At 45.5% G+C, this 11,010-nt stretch overlaps 1 protein-coding gene across 1 annotated transcript in view; it reads left to right on the forward strand.

Moving 5' to 3' along the window:
- The first annotated feature begins 827 nt into the window (after positions 1 to 827).
- LOC115161144 (B-cell CLL/lymphoma 9 protein) overlaps positions 828 to 11,010 on the forward strand; it is a 50,645-nt gene continuing 40,462 nt past the window's right edge. The window contains exon 1 of the mRNA XM_029711908.1: positions 828 to 1,102. The gene's annotated coding sequence lies outside the window, so the exon portion shown is untranslated. The remainder of the gene's footprint in view (positions 1,103 to 11,010) is intronic.

Genomic DNA, 11,010 nt, shown 5'->3' on the forward strand with positions numbered 1-11,010 from the left:
GGCGGAGGGCTTTGAGTGGCAGGGTACGGGCCCCTCCGGTTTACCCAAACCAAAGCCGCCTCTGGGAGAGGGGTCCAAGGCTTCAAGCCACCCCATACCCTTCAGTGAGACTGCATACAGGTCACAGCACATCTGGGTGGGGAGAGTATAGAACTGAATAATGAGCCTCAACCCAGTAGTTACCATACAAGACTAGGGAACTACACCAAATACCGGAATTTGTCAGAAACTGAAAGACTGCAGATGAGTTTGATTTAATCAGTTGACCAATTAAGCAACCTAGGTTAAAGCATTTAATACCACACTTGTTAATCAGTTTAAAGGCACCAATCTTTATTTTTAATTTAGCGCATAAGCAGCATGTGTAGAGGAGACAGTCCTCCAGTATCCTTCACACAACAGCTTTGATCTGGCTGTTGGGTGGGAGGGGCTTGCCCAGGTGGATTCCAACAGACAGGCTAAACTCATTGGCTGCGTGCTTATCCTGGACATCCTCTTTGAGCTGGAAGCCCCGCCCACCATCAAAGCTGTCCGAGGGGCTGAAGGTTACGACGATACAGCCTGTGGGGAAGAGGTGAGGGCACTCGGAGTGTGGTGTCAGGAAAACAACCTCTCACTCAACATCAACAAAACAAAGGAGATGATCGTGGACTTCAGGAAACATCAGAGGGAGCACCCCCGTATACACATCAATGGGACAGCAGTGGAGAAGGTGGAAAGTTAAGTTCCTTGGCATACACATCACGGACAAACTGAAATGGTCCACCCACACAGACAGTGTTCTGAAGAAGGCGCAACAGTGCCTCTTCAACCTCAGGAGGCTGAAAAATTTGTGATTGTCATCTAAAACCCTCACAAACTTTTACAGATGCACAGTTGAGAGCATCTTGTCGGGCTGTATCGCCGTCTGGTACGGCAAATGCCCCGCCCACAACCGCAAGGCTCTCCAGAGTGTGGTGCGGTCTGCACAACGCATCACCAGGGTCAAACTTCCTGCCCTCCAGTACACCTACAGCACACGATGTCACAGAAAGACCAAAAATATCATAAAGGACAACAACCACCCGAATCACTGCCTTTTCACTCCGTTACCATCCAGAAGGTGAGGTCAGTACAGGTGCATCAAAGCTGGGACCTAGAGACTGAAAAACAGCTTCTATCTCAAGGCCATCAGACTGTTAAACAGCCATCACTAACACAGAGAGGCTGCTGCCTACATACAGACTTGAAATCATTGTCCACTTTAATAAATGGATCACTAGTCACTTTAATAATGCCACTTTAATAATGTTTACCTTGCAATACTCATCTTATGTATATACTCTGTTTTATACCATCTATTGCATCTTGCCTATGCCGCTCTGTCATTGCTCATCCATATATTTATATGTATATATTCTTATTCCATTCCTTTACTTAGATTTGTGTGCATTATGTAGTTGTTTTGGAATCGTTAGATTACTTGTTAGATATTGCTGCACTGTCGGAACTAGAAGCACAAGCATTTCACTACACTCACAATAAATCTGCTAACCGTGTGTATTTGACCAATAACATTTGACTTGATTTGATGATAGTTTTGACTATTCTTCATTCCGTTTCTTTGACTGTATCAACCTGCACTTGTTTTGGATGCATTCTGTCATGGAATAAATCGAATATGAACATCATCATTTTGAAAGTCCACCAATTCATACATACTGTACACATGCTTACATCACCTTTATAGGAACCATAAAGACACTGAAGAAAAATAAATGTAGGTATGGCTTTTAAGTGTAGGGCTCTTTTTTTTAAGTATAGGGTCGACACTGTCCACGACAGGTGGCACAGAACACTGGGTTAGGGTTCGGCCTATAGGGTCGACACTGTCCACGACAGGTGGCGCTGAGTACAGTACTTTATGAACCCAGCATAGGACATTATTTATCCCCATCTTCTATTAGGTTACTTCCTAAATGCTGTGCAACACCCTATCAAAATACAACAGCCAAGTCCCAGTCACCGCTTGATGTATACAGTATCTTTAACATTATCATTATCAACAGCTGGATTGGCATACTCGATATGGCATTGATCATCATCATCATCATCCTCATCAATGGGGACCTGCTGCTTCTGCTGAGGATGACGATAATGATGGTAATTATCATCATAGTGATGTTATGTAGATACCATAGATACACTCATGTTGGATTGAAATGTAAGGATATACAGTTTGGGTTCACTAAACGGTACGCTGTCTTGTTAATATACTGTAAATACATACATCACTGTTTAGATGACCTTACGGTTTCCAGTGTGCACTTATGAGAGTTAGGGGAGCAGAGTAGAGAACACCCAAGAACAGCTGATTATTTAATACATGTCTAGTGGTCCCCCACATTCTCAGAGAGAGAGAGAGAGAGGTCAGATGGGGTAAGGAGTATGTGTGGGTAGGTGGGAGATTAGGAGGAGGAGGGAGGGGGACAAGGAAAGAAAGGAAGAGAGAGAGAGGGAGAGACAGAGAGAGAGAGAGAGAGAGAGAGGGAAGCATGTCTTGTTTGTAGCTTGTCAGCAATTGCTTGAGACAAGCTTCCCCTCCATGTGTGAAAGCTACTTGGCAAGTTGGCAGGAATGCCTGGACTGTACCAAGTGGAGGCCAGTAGGAGGGTTCAACAGGGAAACAGACTCAGACCGAGCAGGCAGTGTGGCTGAAGTGATACCCCAATGCTTTGATGCTGCCCTGGTGTCTATCTTTGTGTACGTGTGTGTGTGTGTTTGTGTGTCTGTGTGTCTGATTGTGTGTGTGTGTGTGAAAGAGCGAGAGGGAGTGAGAGGTTGAGGGAGAGAGGGGTCTGTATGGATATGTGCTCTCTTTCACAAGCGGCAACAAAAGAGAGGGAACGAGACACCCCTTTCTCCCCCTCCCCTCCCTCCCCTCAGGAGAAAAAGAAAGAAAAACACAGGGAAAAAATATGATGAAACCCAGTGTTCCAGTAGACATTTTGTGTGTGCGTGTGTGTGTGTGCGTGTGTGTGTGTGTGTGTGTGTGTGTGTGTGCGTGTGTGCGTGCGTGCGTGTGTGTGTGTGTGTGTGTGTGCACGTGTGTGTGCGTGTGTGCGTGTGCGTGTGTATGATACAGAGAGACAGATAAACACATTCTTTGCTCTCCATCTCTTCAAAGCATCCACACACACACGTTACCAAGAGTGCATCTTGCTTTGTGTGGGTGTTTGCATGCGTGTGTGTGCACGATACAGCGAGACAGAGACAGAGAGATAAAGACATTCTTCAAAGAGTCCACACACACTGCCAGGTGTGTATCTTGCTTTGTGTGTGTTTGCAATCTGTCAGTGTTTGTGTAAACACCAGCATGTCTCTCCCCTGCTCCCCAGTAGGGGTTGTAATAGTCTTGAGAATGTGTGTGGTTGTGCTGTGGCTGTGTAAACACCAGCATGTCTCCCCCCTGCTCCCCAGTAGTGGTTGTAATAGTCTTGAGAATGTGTGTGGTCGTGCTGTGGCTGTGTAAACACCAGCATGTCTCCCCCTGCTCCCCAGTAGTGGTTGTAATAGTCTTGAGAATGTGTGTGGTCGTGCTGTGGCTGTGTAAACACCAGCATGTCTCTCCCCTGCTCCCCAGTAGGGGTTGTAATAGTCTTGAGAATGTGTGTGGTCGTGCTGTGGCTGTGGCAGTGTAGCCTGTTGATTCCCCCAGCCACTCCTCTCCCTTCTGAATCAGTAGAGAACACAGACCGAGACACATATATATATATATTTTCTTTCTCTCTCTCTCTCTCTCTCTCTCTCTCTCTCTCTCTCTCTCTCTCTCTCTATCTCTCTCAATCCATCATTTCCACGGCAACAGGAATCTTTCTTTCTTTGAGGAAGTGCCCATTGTGGGATATTGGACATCAGAGATGGAAAGACAAATTCCTAATAATCTAAATGTGGTCTTAATTAATGAAGGAATAAATTAGTTGTCTCAAATGGATTCAATTAAATCAACCAGTTAAAAAGCGCACATTGAATGAAGTCTTCTCTAATCCACTCCCCTCTGCTCTTCTCTCCTCTCTCTCTAAGGAACATTTTGAGTATGTGTTCACACACACACACACACACACATACACACACACACACACACACACACACACACACACACACACACACACACACACACACACACACACACACACACACACACACACACACACACACACACACACAGAAAACAGAGGCTCCTGTTGGCAGTCACAGAGATTTTATTTCCAGATTGAAGCAGTAAAGTTCCAGAATGCCCAGTCAGCAGTGGTTCTACTCTACAAGGAACATAACCCCCTGCTCCCTTTTCATTTATTGCATTTGTGGTTTTAAAATATATTTTTTTAAAGGATGTGCAATTACAAGTGAATAATAACTGAATAATGTTGCGGATGTCGAAACGTGTTTGGGTTAAGGAGTGTATACGACTGGGGTGCTGGATGGTTCATTGGAGGGGCTGTAGAGAGAAGAAACAATAATCTCACACACGTACACACACACACACACACCTGATGGATACAGCTGTAAGTAGGTGTGGAAGCTGTTTTGACATGGTTTGTGTCTCTCCTTGAGGAGACTCAGCTCTGAGAGAGGTATAAGAAAGAAGGGATGGAAGGGGAGGAGAGGAGAGGAGAGGGGAGGATAGAGGAGTGATAGAGGAGAGGAGAGAGTGATAGAGGAGAGGTGAGAATGATAGAAGAGAGAGTGATAGAGGAGAGAGTGATGGAGGAGAGAGTGATAGAGGAGAGAGTAATAGAGTAGAGGAGAGCGTGATAGAGGAGAGGGGAGAGTGATAGGGGAGAGGTGAAAGTGATAGAGGAGAGAGTGATAGAGGAGAGAGTGATAGAGGAGAGTGATAGAGGAGAGGGGAGAGTGATAGAGGAGAGGAGGGAGTGATAGAGGAGAGAGTGATAGAGGAGAGGAGAGAGTGATACAGGAGAGAGTGATAGAGGAGAGGGTGATAGAGGAGAGGGTGATAGAGGAGAGGAGAGAGTGATACAGGAGAGAGTGATAGAGGAGAGGGTGATAGAGGAGAGGGTGATAGAGGAGAGAGTGATAGAGGAGAGGAGAGAGTGATACAGGAGAGAGTGATAGAGGAGAGGGTGATAGAGGAGAGGGTGATAGAGGAGAGAGTGATAGAGGAGAGGGTGATAGAGGAGAGAGTGATAGAGGAGAGGAGAGAGTGATAGAGGAGAGGAGAGAGTGATAGAGAAGAGGAGAGAGTGATGGAGAAGAGTAGAGAGTGATAGAGGAGAGGAGAGAGTGATAGAGGAGAGGTGAGAGTGATAGAGGAGAGAGTGATAGAGGAGAGGAGAGAGTGATAGGGGAGAGAAGAGGAGAGAGTGATAGAGGAGAGAAGAGTAGAGAGTGATAGAGGAGAGAAGAGGAGAGAGTGATAGAGGAGAGGTGAGAGTGATAGAGGAGAGAGTGATAGAGGAGAGGAGAGAGTGATAGAGGAGAGGAGAGAGTGATAGAGGAGAGAAGAGTAGAGAGTGATAGAGGAGAGAAGAGTAGAGAGTGAGAGTGATAGAGGAGAGAGTGATAGAGGAGAGGAGAGAGTGATAGGGGAGAGAAGAGTAGAGAGTGATAGAGGAGAGAAGAGTAGAGAGTGATAGAGGAGAGAAGAGTAGAGAGTGATAGAGGAGAGGTGAGAGTGATAGAGGAGAGGTGAGAGTGATAGAGGAGAGGTGAGAGTGATAGAGGAGAGAGTGATAGAGGAGAGGAGAGAGTGATAGGGGAGAGAAGAGTAGAGAGTGATAGGGGAGAGGAGAGGAGAGAGTGATAGAGGAGAGAAGAGTAGAGAGTGATAGAGGGAGGGATGATGGAGTAAGAGGAAAGGGTTTTATCATGTGAAGGGAGGGAGGGATGGACAGAAGGGGAAAGAAGTGATAGAGGGAGTGAGGAAAAGAGAGAGAGGAGGGAAAGGAAGAAATGGAGAGAGGGAGAGGATAGAGGAGGTATGGAGGGAGGGGTGATCTCAGGGGTTTGAATTACATTAGTATTCATGGAGAAGAGGAGGACACAGACAGCACAGAAACACAGAGGAGACAGACGGAGAGTTGGAGAATACCACACACACACACACACACACATGCAAGCACACACACACACACACACACACACACACACACACACACACACACACACACACACATACACACACACACACACACACACACACACAAAAATATTTTCTGCACGTCTTGGCCTGTGTGTGTGTATGTGTTCAGCATGCATGGGCACATACAATATGTATGTGTAATTGTGTTGTATATGTGCAGAGTTGTGTAAGCTGTCTGTCAGCACCAAACCTGTCTAAAGAAGCAGACACACACAAATGATCACATACAGTTGAAGTCGGAAGTTTACATACACCTTAGCCAAATACATTTAAACTCAGTTTTTCACAATTCCTGACATTTAATCCTTGTAAAAAGTCTCTGTCTTAGGTCAGTTAGGATCACCACTTTATTTCAAGAATGTGAAATGTCAGAATAATAGTCGAGAGAATTATTTATTTCAGCTTTTATTTCTTTCATTACATTCCCAGTGGGTCAGAAGTTTACATACACTCAATTGGCATCTGGTAGCATTGCCTTTAAATTGTTTAACTTTGGTCAAATGTTTTGGGTAGCCTTCCACAAGCTTCCCACAATAAGTTGGGTGAATTTTGGCCCATTCCGCCTGACAGAGCTGGTGTAACTGAGTCAGGTTTGTGGGCCTCCTTGCTCGTACGCGCTTTTTCAGTTCTACCCACACATTTCCTATGGGATTGAGGTCAGGGCTTTGTGATGGCCACTCAAATACCTTGACTTTGCTGTCCTTAAGCCATTTTGCCACAACTTTGGAAGTATGCTTGGGGTCATTTGTCCATTTGGAAGACCCATTTGCGACTGAGCTTTAACTTCCTGACTGATGTCTTGAGATGTTGTTTCAATATATCCACATAATTTTCCTTCATCAAATTGCCATCTGTTTTGTGAAGTGTACCAGTCCCTCCTGCAACAAAGCACCCCCACAACATGATTCTGCCACCCCCGTGCTTCACGGTTGGGATGGTGTTGTTCGGCTTGCAAGCCTCCCCCTTTTTCCTCCAAACATAACGATGGTCATTATGGCCAAACAGTTCTATTTTTGTTTCATCAGACCAAGAGGACCAGAGAATTCTCTAAAAAGTACAGTCATTGTCCCCATGTGCTATGGCTTCTTCCTTGGTGAACGGCCTTTCAAGTTTACATACATTAAGTCGACTGTGTCTTTAAACAGCTTGGAAAATTCCAGAAAATGATGTCATGGCTTTAGAAGCTTCTGATAGGCAAATTTACATCATTTGAGTCAATTGGAGGTGTACTTGTGGATGTATTTCAAGGCCTACCTTCAAACTCAGTGCCTCTTTGCTTGACATCATGGGAAAATCAAAAGAAATCAGCCAAGACCCCAGAAAAAAAATTGTAGACCTCCACAAGTCTGGTTAATCCTTGGGAGAAAGGTACCACGTTCATCTGTACAAACAATAGTATGCAAGTAGAAACACCATGGGACCATGCAGCCATCATATCACTCAGGAAGGAGACGCGTTCTGTCTCTTAAAGATGAATGTACTTTGGTGCAAAAAGTGCAAATCAATCCCAGATCAACAGCAAAGGACCTTGTGAAGATGCTAGAGGAAACAGGTACAAACTATCTATATCCACAGTAAAACGAGTCCTATATTGACATAACCTTAAAGGAAGGAAGGAGCCACTGCTCCAAAACCGCCATAAAAAAGCCAGACTACAGTTTGCAACAGCACATGGGGACAAAGATCGTACTTTTGGGAGAAATGGCATCTGGTCTGATGAAACAAAAATAGAACTGTTTGGCCATCGTTATGTTTGGAGGAAAAAGGGGGAGGCTTGCAAGCCGAACAACACCATCCCAACCGTGAAGCACGGGGGTGGCAGAATCATGTTGTGGGGGTGCTTTGCTGCAGGAGGGACTGATGCACTTCACAAAATAGATGGCATCATGAGGGAGGAAAATTATGTGTATATATTGAAGCAACATCTCAAGACATCAGTCAGGAAGTTAAAGCTTGGTCGCAAATGGGTCTTCCAAATGGACAACGACCCCACGCATACTTCCAAAGCTGTGGCAAAATGGCTTAAGGACAACAGGGTCAAGGTATTGGAGTGCCATTTCAAAGCCTTGGCCTTGAAAATGTGTGGGTAGAACTTAAAAAATGTGTGTGAGCAAGGAGGCCTACCATTTTTACAAGGATTAGATCTCAGGAATTGTGAAAAACTGAGTTTAAATGTATTTGGCTAAGGTGTATGTAAACTTCCGACTTCAACTGTACATACAAGCAGTAGAGCACAACATCCGCTCTCCAGTCCCTCTTTTCCCCAACCAATTGACACATCCAGGACCAGGGCTGCATGTACATACTACCTCAATACTACCTCAATTGTACATACTACCTCAATACTACCTCAATTGTACAATCTACCTCAATTGGCCCAACCAACCAGTGCTCCCGCACATTGGCTAACCGGGCTATCTGCATTGTGTCCCGCCACCCACCACTCGCCAACCCCTCTTTTACGCTACTGCTATTCTGTTTATCATATATGTATAGTCACTTTAACCATATCTACATGTACATACTACCTCAATCAGCCTGACTAACCGGTGTCTGTATGTAGCCTCGCTACTGTATATAGCCTGTCTTTTTACTGTTGTTTTATTTTTTTACCTACCTATTGTTCACCTAATACCTTTTTTACACTATTGGTTAGAGCCTTTAAGTAAGCATTTCACTGTAAGTTCTACACCTGTTGTATTCAGCGCACATGACAAATAAACCTTGATTTGATTTGCATTCGGGACATTTTGCCTATGCAGGAACGAGAGTTGTTGTTGGGCTTAGCTCAGCGAAGGAGATGGGGGAAGTAAAGACAGAATCTGACCCTAATTGGGTGACTTACAATACACCACAAACTATGATGGCAGGAGTGGAGGAGGAATAGGAGAGGAGGCAGAGGGTGAAAAGACACCTCTTCCATGGTGGTCTATTCTTAGCCTCTACTCTCTCCTCAGACTAGGGGGGGGGGCAATGTGCAGCTGATTTGCTACGACACAAGACACACTGGTTGCTGTGGACTCCTGTGGCCTAGATATGAGAGACTCTTGTAACCCTCACATCCACACACGCATATGCACACACACACACACACACACACACACACACACACACACACACACACACACACACACACACACACACACACACACACACACACACACACACACACACACACACACACACACACACACATACAGTACATACACTGTCTTACAGTAACCACTGACTGGAAAGTAGAATCTCTGCTACAGACCCAGGAATATAAGAGAGGACCTGTAAACAGTAGGCAGAGAGAAGGAGATGAGGGAAGAGATAAGGAGAAGGAGATGAGAGAAGGAGATGAGGGGAGAGAGAAGGAGAAGGAGATGAAAGAAGGAGATGAGGGAAGAGATAAGGAGAAGGAGATGAGGGAAGAGAGAAGGAGATGAGGGAAGAGAGAAGGAGAAGGAGATGAGAGAAGGAGATGAGGGAGAGAGAAGGAGAAGGAGATGAAAGAAGGAGATGAGGGAAGAGATAAGGAGAAGGAGATGAGGGAAGAGAGAAGGAGAAGGAGATGAGAGAAGGAGATGAGGGAGAGAGAAGGAGAAGGAGATGAGGGAAGAGAGAAGGAGATGAGGGAGAGAGAAGGAGATGAGAGAAGGAGATGAGGGAAGAGAGAAGGAGATGAGGGAAGAGAGAAGGAGAAGGAGATGAGAGAAGGAGATGAGGGAGAGAGAAGGAGAAGGAGATGAAAGAAGGAGATGAGGGAAGAGATAAGGAGAAGGAGATGAGGGAAGAGAGAAGGAGAAGGAGATGAGAGAAGGAGATGAGGGAGAGAGAAGGAGAAGGAGATGAAAGAAGGAGATGAGGGAAGAGATAAGGAGAAGGAGATGAGAGAAGGAGAAGGAGATGAGAGAAGGAGATGAGGGAGAGAGAAGGAGATGAGGGAAGAGAGAAGGAGATGAGGGGAGAGAGAAGGAGAAGGAGATGAGGGAAGAGAGAAGGAGATGAGGGAGAGAGAAGGAGATGAGAGAAGGAGATGAGGAAGAGAGAAGGAGATGAGGGAGAAAGAAGGAGATGAGGGAGAGAGAAGGAGATGAGGGAGAGCAATAGCACTTGAAAGAAAGGGATGGAGAGATAACCAAATAGACATAAAGAGAGAGGGAGGAGGAAATGGAGAAGACGACGGTTAAAATGGAAGGGGAGATGGATAGAATGATAACAAGATAAAGAGGGAAAGAGAGAGGGGTAGAGGAAGACCGAGGTGGAGGGAGAGAGAGACAGAGGTAGAGGGAGAGATACCTAGAGGGAGTGAGGGAGAGAGAGGGAGAGATAGCTAGAGGGAGGGAGAGAGAGGCAGAGAGAGAGAGAGGGAGAGAGATCACTTACTATGTCCTCTAAACAGTCTGAGGTGCTGCATAGAGATGAAGGAGGCATGGTTGCCATGGCGGCAGCCCTGCATCCTTTTGTTAAAGATGTCACTCAGGGGGAATCAGGGCTAATGAGAAGGGAGTGTGTGTGTGTGTTGTGATCTTAGCAGTCTATTCAGGTGAGTGTGTATTGAGAATGTGTGTGTATGTGTGCATTGTGTCCTAGGGTTGAGAGAGAGAGAGAGAGAGAGAGAGAGAGAGAGAGAGAGAGAGAGAGAGACGCGTAGGCAACGGTATACATGTAATGGAATGTCCATTGAAACTGAAAACAAAGGAGTTGTGAGTTTTTGTGTATGTGCACATATGTGTGCACATTTATATGTGTGTGTATTTACTTGAGACAGAGGAGTGTATGAGAGAGTGTAGGTGCTGTGTGTGTTGTCTCCATTGAGACTGAGACAGGTAGAGTGTACAGGGCTGCGTAGGTGGACTGTTCTCTCTGCTCTTCATCTCAGA

This window comes from Salmo trutta, chromosome 24, assembly GCF_901001165.1.
Source record: "Salmo trutta chromosome 24, fSalTru1.1, whole genome shotgun sequence".
Classification (NCBI taxonomy): domain Eukaryota; kingdom Metazoa; phylum Chordata; class Actinopteri; order Salmoniformes; family Salmonidae; genus Salmo; species Salmo trutta.